Raw genomic sequence first — 22,785 nt, forward strand, 5'->3', positions numbered from 1 at the left:
GGCTCTGAATCTGGATTCTTTCCTTTAATCCCTTGTGACAGCAGAGAATGCAGTCTGTGTCTGGAGAGCTGAGGCTCAGGTGTGGGAAGATGAAGGTGATCAACTAAAAAGACCCAGAAATCTCAGGGTGTCGGCTGTGCCCAATTAGCCGCATCTGCCACTTTCCCTCCTGGGATGCCCAAGCCCTTCACTGGGTCCTTTATGCTGGTCAGTCCCCAGGATGCTGGGAAGGTTTTAGCAGCACTAATTCTGAGTATTGTTGGGGCAGGGAAAGGGAAATGGGAATGGGAATTCAATGGAATTGTAGTCCTGGGAAAACCCTGACTTCTCTCTATATAAACATTGAGTATTTGAGTTTTTAACCCTGCTATTAGAGTGTAAGCTATTTGAGGCTAGGGACTGTGCCTCATTTCATTATAGTGACTAGCACTAAATAGAAGCAAATATATATTTTTTAAAGACTGCATCTCCCTCATCTGTTTCTGACTTGTTTTTGACCTTCCCTAAGCAACTGGCCTGCCTGCTGGCTTGCCAATGACTCTATATCAATTCTTTCATGCAAATCCCTATTCAGCTTAACCCACTGAAGTTCAGAATTTCTTGAACTCAAGACAACTTGGGCTTGGTGTTCTCTTTACAAAGTGTCTGAGGCCAGAACTGAACTCAGGAAGATTAGTCTTCCTGACTCTAGGACCATTGCTTTTATCTCTTTTAAACCCTTTCTTTCTTTGGTGGCTGGTCTTCTATCCTTATAATTCATAGAATCACAGGATTTAGAAATGCAAGAGGCAGTGAAGTTCAGTGGAAAGAAAGCACGAGTCCTGAATTCAAATGCTTATTCTGTCCCTTTCCACTTATGTAACCTGACTTCTTGTGGGCTGAGTTTTCTTACCTATAAAATTAGAGAATTGGACTAAATGGTCCCTGAGGTCCCTCTCAGTTCTAAGACTATAATTCTATGATGTAATACAAAGCACTTATTTATTTTTTTGAGGAAACTGAGACCTAAAAGAGGAAAAACAACTAAATGGGTAATTATAACCCAATTCACTTTGACTCCACTATTACTCTAATATCACTGACCCTTGCTGTACTTGCAAATTTGTTTATCCTACATTTTGCAGGAATCTATTGGTCTGGATTACCTCTTGGGACAATTCTTTAAAGGGTTTCATCTGTGTGTTTGCCTCTGGGAGGAGGGACCAGGAAATGGCTTCTGAGGAAGTTGTGTCATCAGGGGGATGACTTTGTATGGCACTGACCATATCTAGGTTGGCTGAATTCTGAAGACTATGGTTCTAAGGTCCCATCTGTACCCTAGAGAGTAGGCATACTAGAGAGAATGGCATAAAGGAGGAAAAGGAACTTGTCACATCTTGCCTGGACCAGAGGCAAATAAATTGACTGTTTTTATCTCCTTCTCTGGTCTTTTGACCAACCTGCAGAGAGGTATTTGATCTTACCCATGACCTCATGATATGGCAATTGATTATTGTGAGTATTCATGTTCTCTAAGCCTCAGTTTCCCCATCTGTAAAATAAAGGAATTGAAGTCAATATCTAGTGTAGCTTAAAACCCTTCATGATCTGAGACCAAGAGCTTCATTGATAGTGCTATATTCCACAGGGCAGCCTTTACTATGCAGTGATACAGTAGTGATATACTATGTGATATACTCTGCAGCCTCTCTAGAAAGCTAAATGATACCATAAGGAAAAATGAAAGGAAGATCTGAGACAGTAATAGTTAGAGGTGCATGAAGTGATACAGAGGGAAGAAAGCAGAATCAACACAAAACGTGTATTGAATGTAGCAGTGTATAAAGATAACAGAAAGATAACAAATTTCAGGCCAAAGACAATGACAAAGTTGGTGCCACATGATTAAAGTCAGAACTTCCATCTTTCCTTTCTGTTGATAACCAAGTAAATGACAAAAGCAGCTAGTAAAATATACCATTGGATTGGATTATATTTTTCGGTGAGGAGGGAGAATGATCTTCATATGGGAGATATATTTGATTTATTTATTGGGTAGTAGATAGAGTGCCAAGTCTCTCCCTAAATTCATATATGACCTTAGATACATTAGTTGTGTGACCCTGGGCAAATCACTTAATCCTCTTCATCTCAGTTTTCCTATTTAAAAAATGATCTGGAGAAGAAAATGGCAAGCCACTCTAGTATCACTGCCAAGAAAACCCCAAATGGGGTTACAGAGTCAGATATGACTTATTAATCTTTTTAAAAAAAATTAAAGGATCACATTCTATGAAAAAGAATTGAAGAGTATCTCAATGTGACCCATACTTAGCCCATACTATAGCCTCAATGGCTCTCAAATGCAATCCAATTCAACAAAAAATATTTATTAAGTACACATTTGCAATCCCGGTTTCAGGGAATCTGAGGCTAGAAGTTGTCTTGAGTTCAAGAAATCCTGAGCTTCAGTGGGTTAAGCTGAATAGGGATTTGCATGAATGAATTAATATAGAGTCACTGACAAGGCAGCAGGCAGGCCAGTTGCTTAGGGAAGGTCAGAAACAAGTCAGAAACAGATGAGGGAGATGCAGTCTTTAAAAAAAAAGAAAATAAATATTTACTTCTATTTAGTGCTAGTCACTATAATGAAAGGAGGCTCAGTCCCTAGCCTCAAAGAGCTTACACTCTAATAGCAGGGTTAAATACTCAAATACTCAGTGTTCACATAGATCTGCGATCTCAGTGATTCAGAAATTCTGCTCAGTAAGGCAGAACCCAACCCATCTATTCCTGCTCATCCTATGCTATTCTTGTCTTTGACCTTCTATCAATCATTCAAAAGCCCAGCCACCTTTTTCACACATAGGCTCTCCCCTCATTATCTCTTTTTGTGCCCTGCATATCTTCTTTTTTTCTCTTATCTATTTTTTGAGGACATCTGTTAATTTGCTTTTTCTTTGTAAAATTACCAATTTTAAGCCAGGAGAGACTTTATAGACAATCTAATCCAACCCCCCATTTTATTTACAGATGAAAAAACTGAAGTACAGAGAAGGTAAATTATTTTCCAAGGTCACACAAGTAGTTAGTGGAAGATTCAGGATTCAGATACAAGACACATGACTCCAAATCTAGTGTTTTTTTCCAGTGAATCATACTGCTTCCATATATACATATATATATATATATATATATATATATATATATATCAACTTTCCATTGGGTATGTTCATTTTCATTTCCTTAGAGACTATTGTCATTATATATGTACAAAAATATCTATAATAAGACAATGTGTAAGAAATGAAAAAGAGAGGTCCTAACAAATTCTACAAGAAACTATAGAAATCCTTTCTAGGTGGGGAGATAAGAGAGAGCCTCAAGGTAGCACCTGAATTGGGCTTTGAAAGAAAGAAGGGGTTTAAGAGGGATAAGACAGGTGGTGGTTGATGGGAAATAGAGGGGTCTTCCTAAGACACTCTGAACAGAGGGTCACATCCTTTTGGAGATGCCCTAATGAAAACAGGGAACAGGAAGTCATTCATTTTGACTGTAACATAGAAGATAAAGAGAAAAATATGGTGTATTCAAGTTGGGAATTTAGGTCAGAGTCAGATTGTGGAGAACTTTACATGGCACAATAAGGAAAGTATACCTTTTTAAAGTCACAATAAAAATTCAAGCTCTAGAATGTCCTGGGAAATACAGAGTCAACCTCAAACCCAGTGGTTCAAAGCTTCAAAGGCAGGTTCAAAACCCACCTTTAACATATACTGGCTATGTGACTAGTTAAGCTCTCTGTGCTCTAGACAGCTTCCAAGACTGGCAGAGTAGGCACCAACCTGAATTGATAGCAGGAGTTTCCTCATGTGAATGTTACTGGATGAGTGAATGTCAAAGACCCAGTCTCTGTCCCTAATAAAAGCTCACAGTACACCTTACCAGCACAATCCTCATAGCAACACTGTGATGTGGCTAGAGTAGGCAATAGGGAGGGATTTCAGCCCAGCAGTGATAGGATCAAAATCATGAGGTTGCTAAAGAAAAAAACAAAGCAATCAGGCTCATCTGAAAAAGGCACAACATCTCAAAATGGAGAAATGATTGTCTTCCTTGATCAGACTAGTTCTGCACATTGAACCTGGTAGTCACATAACATTGCTAACTCAGAGGGATGGGCAATCACATTGATAAAAGGACATAAGATCATGCCATCTATGGATTCACCAATTGAATGGGGGATGTTTAGCCTGGAGAAAATAAAGACTTAAGGAGGACTCAATATCTGTCTTTAAATATTCTATGAGCTATGAAGTAGAAAATGGCTTATATTTGTTCTGTTTGAACCCTAGGGCAGAAAAAGGAACCTGTGGATAAGCTGCAGAAAAGTATTTTACAGTTGAGTTAAAGAAAATTTTCCTGACAAGTAGAATCAGCTAATCTACATTTGTTAAGTGCCTTCTTTGTGCTGGCCACTGTTCCAAGTTCTAGGTTTGTATTGTTTTTGTTCAGCCCTGTCTCACTCTCCATGACCCTGTTTGGAATTTTCTTGTAAAGATATTGGCATGATGAGGCAAACAGGGTAAAGTGACTTGCCCAGGGTCACACAGCTAGTAAGTAAGTAAAGCAGGATTTGATCTCAGGAAGACAAGTCTTTCTGATTCCAGGTCCAATGCTCTATCCACCTAGTACCACCTAGCTGAGGTAAAAGAGAAAGGCAAACATAGCTCCAGCCTTCACAAGTAATCTAATGGGGGAAACTACATGCAAATAACTGTATAATCCAAGCCACAATACAGCATAAATGGGAGGGAATCCCAGAGAGAAGGGCAGCAAAGGGAGATGCAAAGGGGAGTCCTGCATTAGGTATTTTCACATATAAGCTGGGTGATCCTGGTTAAATTTAATATAGAGGTAATTCTGAGATTCATACTTATTTTGAGAGACTGTGATCTTGTGGCAGGTGGATGGACAGACACACTTGGAGCTTAGGAGTCAGGCTAGGGACATTAGGTCTGAAAGTCATCTATAGAGTTCAAGAGTAGCTAGTGAGAGGGGTGGGAGGTTCAATAATCCTTCCCTATCTAGGTAGCTTTATTACAAGGTAAGCATAGCCTTTTTTTTAGTTTCTGAGATAGAAAGGGTTAAGTCTGAACAGAAGAGGTAAAGAGGACATCCTCCTTCTCTCCTACTCCAACTCAGCAAATATTTGTTGAACACCTAATGCATTCATGACATTGTGTTAGGAACTTTTTAAACAAAGAAACTGGGTGGTATGGTGGCTGTTTAAAGACTTGTAGGAGTAGAGTCAGCCCTGATTAGAACTGTGAAGAGAAAATTAATCATTACTATCCTTGTATTTGTTCTTCTGTCTCTTCATTTCTTGGGTACCTAGATGATCAAGTGACCTCATAGTGTCACCTGGTTGCCCATGTTTTAGAGCACTCACTGTCTCTGTCTATCTCTGCAACCGTTTCTCTTCCTCTCTCTTTTGTCCGTCTTTGCCTTTCTCTGTTTCTCTCTCTCTTTCTCTTCCCTCATCTCTTCTTTCCTCCCTTCCAGGCACATTCCCCCAACCTAAGCTCTGGATATAGAAATATACTTTATTCTTGAATCATAAAATGTCACTGGTTCTTAATGGTAGTAATTTAGTGATGAGTACCACAGATTCCAATTTACTTTGACTTACGAGGCCCCTCTGACTAACATAAAAATCATGATCTGATCTTGATGGTAGCCAGTTTAGATTTTTAAATTAACATTTATTTCTTTTTATATAGCCTTCAGTGAAATAAATGACTTCTACAAAACCAAGAAACAAAGACAGAGAGAAAGAATGAGAGACAGAGGAGAGACAGACAGAGACAGAGAGAATAATTGCTTTTGATTAAACTTACCTGGAAATGCATGAGCTGGGTCCAAGGTGCTTCTCTGGTGGTATCCCACAACCCTGTCTCTATCCTCAGAGGAGACAATGTGCCAGTCTTTATTAATTGCTTCTGTTGCTATGTGACTAGCTGAGTCCTTCTCCTGGTACAAAAAGCTAATACATATCTTCTGATTTTTTAGGCTTTTGTTCTTTTTGAGGATAATTTGTACATTGTGCTTTTCCTTTATAGCCTAGGGGCAGTAAGGGGACAAAAACGACCTTACAAATCTACAATTGCCTATGTTTATTCAACATCAAATTGTTGATTCAAAAGGAAGAAAGCATATTAAATGTTCAGATGTTCAGATCACTGTGGCTTAGTTTGTTCCCAATAATGAAACTCCTAGGAGGAAGATTAAAAAACAAATGTGCCTGGAGCTGTGTTGTCATTCATTACCTTTGCTCTCACCTATGAAGAATGTCACAAATAAGAGAAAGGGGAAATGCTGTAGGTTCTCTCTAGAATCAGTAGAGATCTGGCCCCAGATGAACCAAAGAGAAGGCTGGCATGTCAGAACCATTTGATTGAGTTGGGAGAGTTGTGGAGAGTGAAGTGGTAGGGTAGAGAAATTCAGCTTTCAAAAAGAGCAATGAGAAATCAAATACTTTGCTAAAACAACAGACCTGAGTATCCACTGGGCAAAGAGATCCAGATATCATAGATGCTCTGATGAGGAAAAGGCCCACTGCTTCCATTACTGGGCCACACAAACAGGAAATAGAAAAATCAGCAATTTCTCTCCCTAGGATGAGGATAAAATCTGCAAATGGCTTAAGAATATTACTGCAGTGGGATCTCAGATTTAGAGCTGGAAGAGACCTCAGAGATTATTCTGTTGAGCCCCCTCATTTTACAGACAAGGGAAAAGGAATCCAGGGATTCAAGATCACTCAAGGGAGCAAATAATTGGGATTCAAAGCCAAGTCCTTTGACTCTAATCCATTTTTGTCTGCTCTGCATCACACAGGCAAAGCCTCAATCAGAACTGGGATGAGGATTAGATAAGGATATATAGCAATAGCCTAAAAGTCAACAACAGATGGGAGCTGGAGGTAGGGTGTGGAGGAAATACAGGAAGGGACAGTCTTCATAAACTGTATCTTTGTCTAGAGTGGAAATTTTCCTCCTTCCCTTCTCTCCCTCAAATGAAATCTGTTCCCTGAGGTTACACATTTGGCTGTGCTAGGAAAGTGCTGGATTTAGAGTCAGAAGAGACCCAAGTTCAAATCCTCATCCTGAAGCTTTCTAGCTGTAGAGCTAGTCAAGTAAGTTACATGATTTCTCTGAAACCCAATTCCCTCTTCTTTAAAACTGAATTGAATTAAATTTGAATTTAAATTGAATTATTGTAGTTTCATATAAACTGTGTTTTGAAGGAAACTGGGGATTCATTAAAGCAAGTCTCTATGTTGTGCTCTCTCTTCTCCTCCTCCTCATCATCATCCTCCTTTTCTTCCTCCTCTTCCTGCTTCCCCTTCCTCCTTTTTTCTCTCTTCTTTTTTCTCTCTCTCTCATTTTTCTTGTTCTTTTCTCCATCCCTCCTTCTGAAATAGGGAAGGGACCTGTTTATAGTATTATAGATTTAAAGCTCCTTCCATTTTTGCCTTCTCTCTGCCTCTCTCTTGACCCAGGCCTCCTAGAACCCATCCAGATAACTTGATTGCTTATATGGTCTGGATGACATAGGAGTCATCAACTCCATGCTTTCCAAGAAATGAAGATCCATCTTACCATCAGTCTTGACTTTTGAACTGCAGACCACACCTCTTTCACCTGACCTTTAGAAGGACTTCTGACCTCCCAAGCACTTAATGAATGACATAAAATTGAATTATTAGACCATTGAAGGTGCACAATTGACTTGTCCTGAATTGATTCCCTACATACTTGGAATCTCATTTTAAGGTTTTTTCCTAATGTGACCATCTGACCCAAGTGTCACTGCAGCGTTATGGCTTTGGGACCTTCTTCTATCCTGCAGTCGAACTTTAAAAAAAAATGTATTGATTCCCTCAATTAGAACGTGAACTCCTTGAAAGCAGGATCTGTTTCACTTTTTGTTTCCATAACCTCAGTGCTTAGCAAAACACTTGGTACCTAGTATGCACTTAATAAATATTTTTATTTTATTCATTATATATCATCTAATGCATCCCATTTATTAAAGAAATGAACTAAGGTCAAGAGATTAAGTTATTTGTCCAACATCAAACAAGACAGGCAATAAATGGGTAGACTGGGAATTTGAATGCAGCTCTAAAAGCCCTTCCTCCCAAGGATGGAAATATACACAAGTCTTTGGAAGATTTGTTCATTAGGTTTCTGGTTGTTTTCTAAGGACTTGAAGCTAGTAAGCTTTCTTTTGTTTTCCTCAAGTTTTCAATAAAACTTTCCTTTTTCTTTGGTATTGTAAACAAAGAAGAGATCAGTCTCAGTACTCTTTTATCTCCAGGCATCCTTCTTCTCAGATTCCTGGATGGGGGGGGGGGTTAGGTCCAAGAGATAAAGAATTCCCTAGAATGCTTAGGGCTTTTGTGACATGAGAGTTTTGACACAAGGATTACCTATGGATTTTAATGTATTAAAATTCTGGTATTTATTTTGTAGATAGGCACTTAATTATTGCCTGTTAAATTGTTGATTCGCTTGAGGTACACAACAGACTTGTCCTAGCTTAGTTCATCTTACACTTATGTGGAATTCCATTCTAATGGAATTCCTAATGTATTGTGTGACCCAAGCTTTTCTGGCCTTTAGTCACTCAACTGTTAAAAGGGAGAAAGGAAGAGTGGGGTTTAGGTAGGATGATCTCTAAGTTGCCTTTCATTTCCAAGATTCTGTAATTCTCTAATTTATGACACATTCATATCTCCTGTCCCTAGATCGTAAATCCAACAATATTTATCCTTCAGGATATTCTGAAAGACATTATAGTATTAATAAGGAAATGCATGAAGATCTCTGGGTTTGGGGAAGCCAGTGAACAATAAATAATAATAATAATAATAATAATAATAATAATAGTAATAATCAACTAGCATTTATATAGTACTTTATATAAATTATATAATTTGATCCTCACAAATAACCTTTGGAGGTAAATACCACTATTTTACCTTTTTTTTTTTTTACAGATGAAGAAACTAAAGGAGATAGAGGTTAAGTGACTTGTCCAGGGTCGCACAATTAGTAAGTATCTAAGGGTGGATTTGAACTCAGATCTTCCTGCCTGAAGGAGCAGTGCTCTTTCCACTGTACATATGAAATAACTGTCCTTTGCAGCTACAAGAAGGAAGCTACACACTACCCTAGATCACTCTAGGTAGCATTGCTGAATCTAAAAAATAATCCACCACTTTATTTATCCTTCAGGATATCCTTCAGAGACATTAGAGTATTAATAAGGAGATGCAGGAGGATCTCTGGGAAAATGTCAGTGTTATCAGAAGAGACTGGTAAAAGCAGAGATATAATAATGGAATAGAAAATATGTTAATAGCATTAGTGATAGATCTATTTTTGCAAGTAGCTAATGAAAGAAGCTTGCAAGGTGATGGGTGCAGTTGATATTATAGAGCTAACAAGGAGAATTCTGAGGTCTCCACCCATTGACTCCTTAACATTTTCATAATTACACAGAGTTGGTTAATTATCAAATACAAGGGAAGAAATGCAATCCATGATGTTCCTCAGGAACATATTAGAAATAGCAGCAAAGAGAAGTATTCCCTTGGAGAAGTCATGGGGATAGTATAAAAGGCAAGAACTTGATCAGAAGACTTGGGTTTCAGTTGTGGTTTTGCCGTTGGCCAGCTGTGTGATCTTAGGCAAGTCACCTAATCTCTCTGAATTTCTGCATCTGCCCAAATGAGGAGATTGGATTAGATGGTTCCTAAACCCCTGTCCAGTCTGTGGTGGGCTATGGAAGTAATGCATTCTATGCATCTATCTAAATAGAAGCTTGGTTTGGGAAAGCCAGTGAACAAAAACCTGAAGAAGGTTTATATTGGAGAAAAGCAGAAATTAGTTCAAAATGAAGAATCTTATAATCCTGAACTAGAATGAGATCTTAGAGATCATCTAACCCATTTTACAGATGAAGAGACTGAGACCAGAATTGGTGAAGTAATCTACTTAAAGTTAGGGGGACAAGAGAATTCACTTCTTCCCCTTCATTGTAGGGATGAGGGACAAGTTGGTTCAGGATATTGCATATATTATCAGACAAGGTCAGTGCGACATTTTTAGTATTAATGAATTATTTTTTTCTTTTTAATTTTTTATTACAAAGAAATGGATTTATAGGAAGGGAAGGGAGGAGGATATAATATGAAATGAACTAAGATAAGAAAGATAAAATTAAATTACTGGATAATTTGGGATTAGGGCCAATGTTTCCTGGCTCCTAGTTCAGACTCCTAACCATGACAGTGTGCATGAACTGTCTATTTTCATTCTTGCAGTAAGGAAACCCCATTAAAGCTCTCAGCCCTTCAGAGAAGGAGCTAAAATAATGAGTTCTTCACAGGAAAAAAAAAGAAAGTAAACATGATACATTTTTTAAATTTAATATTTACTATTATCATTTTTCCCTACCACTTTCTTTTGTTGATGCAATCAACAAAACAATAAATCAAGTCTTCATTTGTAATATTTGATGGTTTGGGTAGTGTAAATACCCACCCTGGAAATTTAACAATCGGCTGTCTCTGAGTCAGAACTAGCTCTGGCACACTTGTGCCTCAGAAGTTTTCTTTCCCTGTCTAAACCTGGCCAGGAAATTGTTGAAGCCTGGAACAGAATGTTAAACTCCCTATTATAGTCGACTTGCTTCTGGTATTATATCTCCTGGACTGGTCTTGCTTGTCAGGGTTTCCTGAAAAGAAAAAGCTCCTCGTTTTGGAAAAAGAAGAACAGGACAGTGATAGTGAGACTCAGTTACCTAGATCAGACAGAAAACAAAAGTCAGCACCTGGGTTAAAATAGCCTGGAGTCAGTAGAACAGGACTGAGCATCCATCTACTAAACAAGTGTCAGGAAACTAGCAATGATGGAGGGGAGGCCGAAGCAAAGTGAGCTCAGTCTTCAGCTAACTTTGTGTTTAAGAGAAGGTAGTACTAAAGATCCCTGAGATTCCATCAGTCAAGCAACAAACATTAAGAACCTACTATTTGCAGAGCACTGTCCTAGGTCTTAAGGATACAAATATAAAAACGAAACCATCTCTATTTTCTAAGAATTTACAATCTGCATTTCAAACTTGTCTGCAAAGTGACTAATAATAATAATAATAACAACAACAACAATAATATTAGATATGTTGATGCTGCTTTAAAGTTTGCAAAGTGCTCTGTCTCATTTTACCTTCTTAATTAGTGAGGTAAGCAGTAAAGGCATTCTTATATCTATTTACAGATAAGGAAACTGAGTCTCAGACAGGGAAAACACAGCCTCTAGGCAACTCCCTGGTACAATGACTTAGGCCCAGGAGTCAAGAAGACCTGAGTTTGAATCTGGCCTCAGATCCTTACTAGTAGTGTGATCCTGAGCTAGTCACTTAATCTCTGTTTTCCTCAGTTTCCTCAACTGTAAAATAGGGAATAGGACAGCAAGGTGGTGTAGTGAATAGAGTACCAGACCTGGAGTCGGGAAGATTTACCTGAGTTCAAATCTGGCCTCAGACACTTACTAACTCTGTGACCCTAAGCAAGTTCCTCAACCCTGTTTGTCTCAGTTTCCTCATCTATAGAATGAGCTGGAGATGGAAATGGCAAACCACTCCAGTATATTTGCTAAGAAAACTTCAAATAGGGTCACAAAGAGTTGGACAACAATGACAAAATCAGGAATGATGGTAACTATTCCCAGGGTGGTTGTGAGGAGGAAATGTAAAGTGCTTAGGATAACCCTAGAGCTTCAATAGCAGCTTTTATTCCTTTCCCCTACGAAGTGTTCAGAGGTGGAATTTTTAACTCAAGTCCTGATTCTTGTACTTTTTCCACCTATGCCAAGGCTGTTTTCAGACTCAGGGATGAGGTTGAATTAGAGTTGTGGTTTATAAATTATTAATTTGAGAAATATTTATGAAACACTTATCCTGTGGAGGACATGGGTGCCAGGGACTTGGTTGAAGAACTTGAGATGAATGGAGTTAGAGAGGCATCAAAGGAACTAATTAACTCGACTGGGAGATCAGTAAGGCAAACCTGACCTGAATGATGCACAAAAAGTGGACTTTTTAATGGCTGACAGATATGAATAATAAAGGGAGGGATGTGGTCAGATGCTTCCACTGGCCCTTTGTTCCTTCTCTAGTTTCACTTGTATGTCAGTCTATGAGAATAATGGAAAGTAGGCTTTAGTCAGTCTCTGCATAGTTCCTAGGTTTGGTTTTCTTTTTATTTACTGGTTTTCTTGGGGATCTGGCTTGTAAGAGAAGGTAAAAGGAATTTTTTTAACCTAAATCAGATCGATGTTTGGGACCACAATTTTCAAATGAGCACTTCTCTTAGTCTTCAGCTTTTCTCTGACTTTTGTTAGTTGCCATCCTGGCCCAGGTTGGGGGGGTGTACATAGCCTCCCAGTGCAAAGAGTTGGGGCTCATCCTCCCCTAGGAGAGGTTTTCTAGTCATTGTGGGTGGAAGCAAAGAGCTTAGCAGATTGCCCTGAAGAGCTGAAGCCCAACACTTTGATAGCCCAAACCAGTTTGGCTTATCACTAGTGAGTCCCAGGAATAAGCAATGTCCATCCAGGAGCAGAGAGATTTAATGTTTAGTAGAGAACAAAATTTTGATAATGCCAACAGTCCTGAGGTTTGGAAGTGTAAGTCATCTTGGCCGTTTGAATTCCTGTGCCAGTTCATGTGAGTTCCCTGGGTGTATGTATTCTTGGTGTGTCTTTCCTTTTGGTAATATGGTAACTATGAGAGAATGATCCTCATGTGTGTATGAGGGTTATCATTTTGGCCATTTATTTGCAATGCTATTGAATTAAATGTCTTTTGTTTTATATTAATATGCCCTTTAGTTGACTAATAAAGGTAAACACAGTGGTGGGAGCTTCTCAACTATGGTTTCAATGATGCTGACCTGCAGAGTAACTTGAACCTGAAGTTGTTTTTCTGGGTCCCCTCATGTAAAAGGAAGGGTGGCAGTTGTTACATTTTAAGTGAAACAGGTTCAAAATTCCAAAAGTATCAAGGGCCTTAGGGTTTTTGTGATACTGAAATTTTTTCAGAAGGCAGAAGTTTTCTGTACTTATTATATAACTAGGAAATGTCCATCTAGTTTAATGGATAAGGTAACTTTAATGGACAAAACTGTGTAGAGGAAACATTCTTCCTTCTTCATAGAGATATATTTCAGGTTGTACCTCATAACCTAGGATACCTAAGATGGATTCTTGTGGACCTCAGGCTTGGGCAGTCTTGGGTCTATGGAGAGTCCTAAGAGAATTTGTAAACTACGATGTATTCTGGGACAATTTCTTTTTCTTACTTTTGATTCCAAGAGTAGTTCATTCTCCTAGGCTCAGAGACAAAAGATAATAGTTTAAGCACTTAGCATAGTACTATAATAATAATAATAATAATTTATTCATAATGGTATCTGAGTGACAAAAAGTCTAGATTTTTACTGATTTGATGATCAATCACTTTAGGACTTTGAGAAATGTCTTGTAGTAACTGAAGAGGATTCTGGCAGCAAGACTCATGGTGTGATTGTAACACATAATGTACTAAGGTTAATCTGGGGAATAAAATTAAGCATCTATTAATAGTTGCAGTCATTTCCCTGTGGTATCCACTTGCAAAATGGAAAATATAGCCTCAGCAAAATACTTAGTCAAATGCAAAACCTTTCTAAATTAGCCTAGGCAAACTCTCTTGCCAAATGTAAAATTATCCATTGAAAATGACTGACTGACTGCTTCTAACAAGTCCCTGATATTAGTCATTACACAAGCTCACTAGGGTTGTGGTTATTTGTTGGGTACACTGCATGAATATTGCTTTTCTGTCAACAAGTCTATTGATCAAAAATGGATTAATATCATTAAGAAATGAGTAAAGATTTCCCTGATCTTAGACCACAGAATTCAATGTAGAATGTAAGTATGGTGAACCTCATTTTATTTGTTAAATGTATTCCTTCCCCATTATATAAATCCCTTTTCAAAAATTTCCAAAAATGCTCAGTGGAGTGTTGAAATATTTGTTTTATTTCATAAATTAAAAATAAAATATGTTTATAAAAAAGGAAGTGGGGGGTGTAGGCAGCAATAAGGCTAGGCAAATTTACTCTTTGGTTCAGTTCCAGTCAATTAAATCCATTGAGCTATTAAGCAATAAACATTTACACTGGATTACAAAAAGAGACAAAGAAACATAATCTACATTCAAGAAACTTACAATTTATATATTGTATTGAACAATTATCAAATACTTATATACCAGGAATTGGGGGCACAAAGATGTAGTGGGTGACTGTTGGCAGTTATGAATCTTGGGTATGTAGATGTGATGTAAAAGACCACACAAGGATGAAGTTATAAAAATAGGTTTGCTCAGCTAGGTTAATATTAGGTTAATACTTGGTTAATAAAAATAGGTTAATACTTGGCAAACACAGGGCAGTGATACATGTGAGTGTACTTGGTTCTGGTTCTAATTTTGATTTTGGTACTAGGTAAAAAGGAACAATTTCCTTTGCCTCCCTTTTACTCCATTGAGATGATACTGGAAAGGTGACAAATGAAGCCAGAGTGGAGTGGCAAATCCGCCAGGACCTGCCATATTGCTCCAAGGCAATCCTGCCTTAGAGAAGGTAGAATTTTCCAGGTAGGGGCTTTTCAGAGAGGCAGGGGAATGCCAGAGATTGCATCACCAATGCAAAGCCTTCTTTTATGCATGCGACAAAGAAACCTTTATGTTCTAGTTCCCTGCATTTCAGCGACTATTGCCCATCAGCAACTCCTAATTCCCACAGGGTTTGTAATCCTCTCTGCTCCCCCAGTTTCAGGACTTCCCCCTTGAAATTCTATCTACCACTCAAGATCTTATCCTTCCCTTATAAGCTATATTTATTGGTTATTCAGTTGTTTTTCAGTTGTGTCCTTCTCTTAATGACCCCATTTGGGGTTTTCTTTTCTAAGATACTGAAACTGAGGCAAATAGGTTGAGTGACTTGTTGGCAATTATCTGACCATGTATCTGAACTCATAAAGATGAGTCTTCCTGATTCCAAATCCAGTGCTTTATTCACTGTGCCACCTAGCTGCCTGAGATAAGACCTGGTCAGAGTCTACCATAAAAAAAACCCAAAAAAAACCCCCAATGATTAAAAATATTTGTGAAACTTATTTGGTGAAGATACAATATAAAAGCAAAGAAATAAGTACAATTAGTGAAGGGAACAAGCATTAATGATAGTATCTTCTTCCTTGGTTGGATTACATCTGGAGAACTGTTTTTAGTTCTAGAAATGTCTTATTAAGGAGGACTTAGGCTGGAGTGAAGCCAGAGGAGTGTGACTTTTGATGGTGAAGGGACTTGAAAACATACACTCTAAAAGGACTGGCTAAATGAGTTAAGTATGTTCAGCCTAAAAAAAGATTTAGGGGTGGGAAGTAAGGCATGATCACTGTCTTCCATTATTTGGACAGCTAGTGCAAGAAAAGTGGATTAGAATTGTTTTATGTTTTTTTGTTTTGTTTTGTTTTTTGCTACAGAAGGCAGAGCCAGAATAAGGTGGAAGATTCAGTAGACTTCTGCTTTATGTAAGGAAATGCATACTAGCAATTAGTTATGCCAAAGTAGGGATGGGATGTTTCAGAAGGTGGTGAATTTTCCAACATTGGAGGGCTTAAAATGTAAGTTGGATTTACATTTACTTGTTGGGGATGTTGTAGAAGAGATTCTGCTCAGGGGCTCCCAATAGAAACAGTTTCTGAGGTACTGTCCTTGACGTTTTCTTTTTTTTTTTCTATACTTTGTCCCTAGATGATTTTATACACTTTCTTTAGTTCAACTACACTTTCTCTGTAGATGATACCCAGATCTGTATATTTGTGCCACAAGCCCCCCCCCACATCTTCATAACATCTTCATAACCCAAATGTATCATAGGGGGTTTTGAGTTATCATAGTTGTGTAAATAAGTTTTCATCTAAGTCTTCATCCAAGGCATCCTCTTTACCAAATGTCAGGCGGGTACCATGTATCAAGAAATAAAACATTTTATTAGGATGAAAGAGTAAAGGAACTAACAGAACAAAGGGAATAGAATCATTTTCATGAAGGATACCACTCTTTCAGATTTCCATGCTAGTAGACAGAAGGGAACACTCTCTAGACTGAAAACTTTAATATCTCCATTCCTGGCAACCTGTTATGTCTCGTTTCTTGATACTCTCTCTCATAGCTCCATTGTCACAGTCAAGGAATTGCTACTATTGCACTCTACTCCTTGAGCATCATCAACTGTAGCTCAACCTTTTGTTATTGCATTCTGCCTTAGAAGTGTCATTAGTTACATCTCTGTTGGCCTGCTACTGTTATTTGCAGTGTCTTCTTTTTCCTCCAGGAGGTAGTATCACATACTTTTGTGAGATTGGTCCTGGACCAACATGCCTGAGTCGTTATATTTTCAGCTCTTTTGTAGAAATCCTTCATCATATCTTGCTAACACACACACTGGGACAATTATTATGGCCTTTAACTTCTTTCTTTGACTCCCTAACCTTAATCCCACAATAATTCTTATTCCCAGTTGGATGAGGACAAGAAATTTCCTTTCAACTCCTTTCATGTCCTTGGCATCTGGGATCTTGGGCCTATGGATGACCTTAAAGTTTTGATAAATCTCAAATGGAAGAAAAATATTGAAGATGGTGACTGACCTTTGCTAAGTAGAAGATAAAATTTTGCATTCCCACCACTGAGTTTGCAAAAGGACCCTTTTATATTTCTAATCTCAAACTCTCATCTAAACCCTAAGGAAGCATTTCCAAATGCATACTGGTCTCTATCTGATGACACCACTATATCTATAGTCAAACTCATCATTCTCTCATCAAATCTCTTTCAATCTGTTTCTCCTGCTGTCTCTTCCATCTCCATTAACAGTACCACTAATTCCAAGAAGCTAAAATATGTGCAACAGCCACAATGCAGGAAAACCATCTTGGGCAGATAGGCTAAACTAGATTGAGGGTAACTCCAGAAGCCTCAAACCTATTGGTGAGATAGGGAGATATCTACCCCAAGTATGTGAAGACTTCCTTTTGCAGAATGGGCAGATGAGAACAATTTGTTCCAATGAAGGTGGTTGAAGCAGGTGCTATGGAGCAACTTATAGCTTAGTCAGACATAAAATATGTCAAGGTTATCTGCTGCATTCCTGTTCATTACCAGTCAAACCTTAATTTTGCCTTGCCACTGGACTTCAATGGCTCCATAAGAGAGAGACTGATGGCATTGTATAATGCTACCTCACTTACATCCAATTCACAGGCAAGTGAAGACATCACTTAGGAGATCATTGGTCCTTTTGAGAATGAAGATGAACAACAACAACCTTGAGCTTTGGGTAATTCTCAAGTGGAAGAAGAATATTGAAGAGGATGCCCGACCTTTGCTAAATAGAAGAGATAAAAATTTGCATTCCACTATTGAGGTAAAGGACCCTTTTATATTTCACACTACCACCACCAACCTTCCAATTACCCAGGCACGAAATCATAGAGTTAGCTTTAATTTCTTCTTCTTAGATTCTGACATCTAATCATTTGCCACATTATGTCTATTTTATCTCAGTAGTCTGTCTGATCAATCACTTTTACATCCCTCTATTATTATCCTAATTTAGCCTCCACCCACCCACCTTTTGCCTGTGCTGGTAAATTAGCTTGTTTCTGCTTCTAGTTACTTGCCCTTCCATTACATATAACAATGTCAGATCTTATTAAAAGCATAGCTCTGATCATGCTGCTCATCTGCTCAGAAACTTTTAGTCCTTCCCCTTGCCTGCATAATGAAGTCTGAATTCCATACTATGGATGGCAGGATTCACTATGTCAGGACCCATTGTGTCCCAACCTACTTTTCTAATTTTATTTCCCTCTACACTCATATTACTCATATTTGTCCCTCAATTCAAACCACACTTGCATTTTTGCCCAAGGTATTCCCTCTGCTTGAATTGCCCTCCTTCTGCCCTCATCATTGCCTATAAAATTTCACTCATCCTTCAAAAATCTTTGTCAAAGAAGCCTTTCCTCAACTCTTCACCCTTCTCTAAAGGCTTTATATCCCTCCTAAAAGTATTTACAATATATTGCTTTGCAAGATAGCTATTTTTGTAGATAGCTTAGCTCCCTATGAGACTGTGTAAGTATGATTCATCTTTGTAAATTCCATTGCCCCAATACACAAGAGGTGTTCAAGCCATGTTTTTTACTCAAATTAAATTTAATAATAATAAATAATAATAATAATAATAATTTACTTGTTTGTTTTATATATTAAGACTTTCAAATTTATGTCACTAAACTGGGCACACATCTACTCATGCAATGTTAGAACTTCCATCTTTATTTTACAAATAAGGAAACTGAGGTTCAGAAAGGTGAAATGATTTGCTGAAGATCACACAATCAACTAGTGGCAGAACAAGAACAAGAAGTTTCCTATTTCACAATCTAGCTCTCTACTATTCTATAAAATTTTCTCTGGATTGATTTGCCTTCTAATGGTAGTAACTAAGTTAATCAGTTACATAGAATCAGTCCATATCTTCCCCATAAATTGTGTTTGATAGATTAGATTTTCCATAACATGTTGAGATCTGAGTCACTGACTAGATCAGGGACCACTGGACTCAACTGGTTGGTAAAAATCCCCAACAGAATTTGAATAGCTCATGAATGGCCGCATTTTGAATGGTTTCTCCTCATACCCTGTACATAACACACCTAATCTTTTATGTACCTATATGCTCATAATTTCTGTGTATGCACTTTTAAAGGGTTCTAGCAATTAGAAAATTGATGGGTAAATCAGAGACTATCTCTGGGTCCTAGTCAGGAGAGATCAAATGACCTGGGTTGAAGGATCAATAAAGATGCATTAAGCCATTCTTGATTCTTCAAGTTGGAGATTATTTTTTGCTTCCTCACTGTGAGATAGTAACCCTATTATGCAGTTTCCATGTTCTTTTTTAGTGTTGTCTATGTATGTATTTTATCCTCCCCTAGGCCCCCTCCCATTTCAGAATGTACTTCATGGGTGTTGAGGCCAAGTATTTAATATTTTTATCTTCCCCAGGGTCTAGAAGAATGTCCTACAGACTGGAAGTTCTTATTAAATATATAGGTATACCTTGTTTTATTGTGTTTTGCTTTATTGTGCTTTGCAGATACTGAATTTTTTTTACTAATTGAAGGTTTAGGGTAACCCTGAGTTGAACAAGATTTTCAGTATAAATTTTCTAACAACTTATACTTACATTGTATCTCTGTGCCACATTTTTGTGATTCAATATTTTAAAGTTTTTCATTATTATTATATCTGTTATAGTGATTTGTGATTAGTTATCTTTGATATTACCCTTGTAATTGTTTTGGGCACCTCAAATCTCACCCATATAAGATGGAAAACTGACCAGCACTTCCCCCTGTTTTTTCTTTCTCCTTTAGGTTTCCTTATTCCCCGAAGTTCGACAATATTGAAGTACATTACATAAACTTGATTAATAAAGCAGTGGTAGGATATGGGAGAATTGACCCAATTTTGAAAGAAGTTCTACTGTGGGCAAAATGCTACAGGGAAATCTTTTGTGAAAGGAAGAATCAATCAATGTAGTAAACTTCATTTTTGTCTTAGTTTAAGAAACTGCCACAGCTTCCCCAGCCTTCAGCAGCTACCAACCTGATCAATCAGCAACCATCAACATTGAGTCAGGTCAGAACCCTCCACCAGAAAAAAGATAACTCATTAAAGGCTCAGATGACAGTTAACACTTTTTATCAATAAAATATTTTTAAAATAATCCCCTTTCACATCATGGAGGTTAAAGGAGTCACAACCCCATAATCTGGAAAATCCCCATAAAATTTTTTGATTCATCCTTTGTAACAGAGAAATCTGAATTTTTTTCTTTTTCTTTTATGAGTTGTTTACAGTATCTTATTGTAAAATTTGGGTTAAATATTTAGTCATAGACTTTGTGATTTCTATTGGTCTTTTTATGTCATCTGCAGCTTTTGCAAAACTTCACCCAAATTCCAATTTAATTTCTTTTTTCTTTCTAAAAAAATTATTTATTTTCCAATTATATGTGAAAATAATTTTCAGCATTCATTTTTGTAAAATTTTCTCCCTTCTAGCCTTTTCTCCCCCACCCTAATATAGCAAGAAATTTGATTATAAGGTTATACATGTATAATTGTGTTATACATATTTCCATATTAATCATGTTGTGAAAGAAGAATCATAACAAAAGGGGAAAAATGAGAAGAGGAAAAAACAAAAAACAAATTTGAAAAGGTAAAAAATAGTATGCTTTGATATGATTCAGATTCCATAGTTCTTTCTCTGGATGTGGATGGTATTTTCCATCACTGGTCTTTTAGAATTGTCCTTGATTGCTGTATTGCTGAAAAGAGTTAAGGCTATAATTTTTGATCATCATTCAATATTGCTGTTAAGGTGTACCAAGTTCTGATTCTGTTCACTTCACTCAGCATCAGTTCTTGTAAGTCTTTCTAGGTTTCTCTAAAATTTGCCTGCTCATTGTTTCTTAAGTAATAGTACTGGGGCAACTGGTGGTACAGTGGATAGAGCACCAGCCCTGGAGTCAGGAGTACCTGAGTTCAAATGAGAACTCAGACACTAAATAATTACCTAGCTGTGTGACCTTGGACAAATCACTTGAACCCATTGCCTTGCAAAAAAATACAAACAAAAAAGTAATAGAACTTCATCACATTCATATTCCACAACTTTTTCAGCCATTCCTCAATTGATGGGCACACCCTCAATTTCCAATTCTTAGCCACCAAAAACTGAGCTGCTATGAATATTCATGTATATGTGGGTCTTTCCCCCCTTTTTGTGATCTCTTTGGGATACAGACCTAGCAGCAGTATTGTTGATTAAAGGGTTTACACAGTTTTATTGCCCTTTGGACATATTTCCAATTTTTTCACCAGTTAACAATTCCATCAAAAGTGTATTAAGATTCCAGTATTCCCACATACCCTCCAATATTTACCATTTCCTTTTCTATCATATTAGCCAATCTGGTGTGTATGAGGTGGTGGTACTTCAGAGTTTTTTTACATTTCTATTTCACTAATTAATAGTGATTTAGAGCATTTTTCACGATTGGAAACTGCCTGTTCATATCCTTTCACCATTTATCAATTGGGGAATTACTTGTTTTCATATAGATTTCACTCAGTTCTCTATATATTTTAGAAATGAGACCTTTATTAGAAACAATAGCTATGAAAATTGTTTCCCAACTTTCTGCTTTCCTTCTATTGGTTTTGTTTGTACAAAAACTTTTCAATTTAATGTAATCAAAATTATCCATTTTGTATTTCATAATTTTTATTTCTCCTTTTTGGTCAAAAAATTTCCTTCTCTCCATAAATCTGACTGGAAAACGATTCTTTGCTCTTTCAATTGGTTTAGTGTATCATCCTTTATGTCTAAATCGTGTGCCGACTTTTACCTTATCCTGGTATAGAGTGTGAGATGATCTATGCTAGTTTCTATTCTATTTCCAGTTTTCCCAGTAGTTTCTGTCAAAGAGTGAGTTCGTATCCTTTGATCTGACCATGCTACTTAAAAACTCCCCTTTCACCTCCAGGATCAAATATAAAATTCTTTCTTTAAAGCTTTTCCTTTCCTATTTCTCCAGGCTTCTTTCACTTTACTTATTTCTAATACTTTAAAATTCTGTAAAATCTATTCATTCTCAGGTCTTTGCAAAATTGTCTATGTTTTCATAGAGATTGCTTTTCCCAGTGTTTCTCACATAAGCATCTTTTTTTCCTGTCCCTTCAATAAATAACAATGTCCAAATAGGAAAGCAGCACCTTACATATATATAACCCCAGCATTTAGTACTGTGCCTGATATATAATAAATTCTTATTAAATGTATTTTCATCCATCCATTCATCCTTTTATACTTCCATCCACTATCATACATAGACCCACCAGCCTCAAATAAGACAATGGAACAATTGAAGTGTAATGTACTGAACTAGGAATCCTTACAATGGTTAGACAATTTTCTAGGGCAATCATATTGCTATTCCATCCTTTCTCCCCCTCCCCAGGGAGAAGAAGAGGAAGACAGGACTTGCACAAGCTGATGCTGTCCAGAGATTGGAGGACTGGAAGGGAGAAGTAGGTACTGACTCATGCATGGGAAGATTCTCTGTCTCTCCACCCTATATATCACTTACGATTGGAGGATGTCTGACTCTTCATGATAACATTTGGGGGTTTCTTAGCAAAGATACTGAAGTGGTTTGCCAATTCTTTCTCCAACTTATTTTACATAGGAGGAAAATGAGGCAAACAGGGTTAAGTGACTTGCCCACAATCACATAGCTAATAAGTGTCTGAGGCTGAATTTGGACACAGGAAGATGAGTCTTCCTGACTCCAGGTCCATTACTCTATTCACTGTACTACCTAGCTGCCCAGAGATGGAAGTGACTGATTATAATTAGATGGGATTGCTAGTAATATCAGGATCCAAAAAGAGTGAAGGTATACATAGAATTAGAGAACTTGGAAGTAATCTTAGATGCAGCTTGTGTGGAAGAGAGCCCCAAACTAGCCTACAGGTGGGTCAA

This window comes from Macrotis lagotis, chromosome 1 (genome assembly GCF_037893015.1).
Source record: "Macrotis lagotis isolate mMagLag1 chromosome 1, bilby.v1.9.chrom.fasta, whole genome shotgun sequence".
Classification (NCBI taxonomy): Eukaryota; Metazoa; Chordata; class Mammalia; order Peramelemorphia; family Peramelidae; genus Macrotis; species Macrotis lagotis.